Below are 2,137 nucleotides of genomic sequence, written 5' to 3'. Positions count from 1 at the left end.
TTCTTTCTTTCTTTCTTTCTTTCTTTCCTTCTGTGGCTTTCTCTCTCCTCATACCTTCTATTCTCTCTTAATGAACTCCTAACCAGGTTTTAAGGGAAGCCTTTTTTCTTCTATTTTTCATAAAGAGGGATTTTTTCAACTTGTAGGGGCTTCAGATCCTACAGAGGCAAGACCTATGCTGGCCCCAGAATCTGTGGCTTTCTAGCCTGCACAGGGGTTCAAAAACACCTGCTGGGTGTGAACATAGGAGCCCAGGAGGCCTAGAGGCCCAGGCAGGAATACTCAGACTCCCCTGTGAGCTGTGGCCTTGGCTATAGTCTAGAGCACAGCTGTATGTGGAAGCACAAGGCCACCTGAAGCTTGGAGCCCTACAGCTGCATTGGTGCCAGCGCGTGGACCTTGGCCTTGTTTGTACTTGGTTTTCTGGATACGAAGTAGGAATGAAAAGCAGGCACGACCTAACATCCCAAATGAAACTACAAAATCCAGATATATATGCCACCTATCTGGAGTTTCAAATACCTACAAGTAGGAATCCATACTGTAGAGATGGAGTCAGGCAGCGGCTGTCACAGAACACAGAAAGTACAGCTCTGTGGAGAATTGGAGCCCTCAGCAAAGGACAAAGGCAACCGTGTCCTGTGCTCATACCTCCAGGACAAAAATTTATCTCTGACACCTTTTTAGGCCATTTTGTCCCTATTGGAACACCGGGAAAGAAAATCCAGTACTGTGAATGAGTCTAGTGGATTGTCGGCTAATACGGTTCACAAGGGTAGTGGGAGCAGAGACTGGTAGTGATGGAGGCAGTGGTGCTGATGGTGGAGGTTGGACCAGCAATCATTAAGCAGATTAACTTTACTTAGACTGATTTAAGGCTTATAAAGTTTTGGGGGACTGAGGGTAGGAACATCTGGGATGGGCAGAGGTCATTGGCTGTGGGCTTAGGGTACCTGGACTGCCTCATTAGCATAGAAAGCATTTCAGGTGCTGGCTGAACAGGTATTGTCAAGAGAAGGGAAATTGATCCTGTAATCTAATTGAGGTTCTTGTCCTGGGGGAATATTCAGTTATCCTTATAATATCTTCTTGGTCTGAAATTGGAAGCTTTCTTTTAACTACCCTTCCTTTTAACTACATGGTGGTTAATCTTGGTTGTTGTCTTGATTGGATTAGGAATCCACTACGAGATAAGCTATGGTAATTGTTTGTGGTTAGGGGGTTTGAAGTGGAAGACATCTTCCTGCAGCAACCCAGCTACGAGGAGGTCTGCTTGGTGTTTAACCTATTGCTTTCATGTCTTCCTGGTAAGTTCAGCTACTTCACTGCTGCCATGGCTGCTATCTATAAGCCTTTGCTGATCTTAGAACGCATCTTCTTCAGGCTTAAGTGGCTCTCCAGAGATCCTCCAGGTTTTCAGCGCTAGAGTGGGACGACCAGCAGCATATCCATACTTATAGACTGAGAAGCCACCGAGTTCTCAGACTGTCCACTGTGAAATAGCCATTGTTGGACTCTCCAGACAGTACTGTGTAAGGCAATCTAACAAGTACCCCTTTGCTTTATATTCATTCTGTTAGTCTGTTCCTCCAGGAAATACTAATATGTGAAAATCTTTGGTTTGTACATGTCTTTATCTAAACAATACATTATATTCAGTATGAATACTGGCATGTCACTCTATTCAAGGGGAACCAGCTATAGTGATGAAGAGACTAGAGAACAATTTTAATCCACATCAGCACCCAGGCAAGTGCAGTCCACACATCTCTTTTGGGGTTTGCAATAGAATAACTCCCAGGAGAGCATTTGATAAATGGGGACTCTTATTTGAAGTGTTGTGATCAAGTACTACCATGCATCTCTGTATCCATGTGGTTGACTATATTCATCTGTCTATCCTACACAAAAGAAATGCTGTTTGGCAACACCCTGGCAAGATGGGCCCATTGCTGCAGTCGAGGCATAGATCTTATGGGAGTGACCGACCACTTTCTGATTGGATTTGAAAACAAGATAGAGCTTGTACATGCTACTGTTTGTTAATTGGGCCAAAACCCTATGACTATTACAGACTCAAAACTGTTCCTCTGATAAGTCGACAGTTATTAAACTGATAAGTCGACAGTTATTAAAC

This window comes from Grammomys surdaster, unplaced genomic scaffold (assembly GCF_004785775.1).
Source record: "Grammomys surdaster isolate TR1022 unplaced genomic scaffold, NIH_TR_1.0 239, whole genome shotgun sequence".
In the NCBI taxonomy this organism is placed as follows: domain Eukaryota; kingdom Metazoa; phylum Chordata; class Mammalia; order Rodentia; family Muridae; genus Grammomys; species Grammomys surdaster.
Note: the sequence above shows the minus strand (reverse complement) of the source record.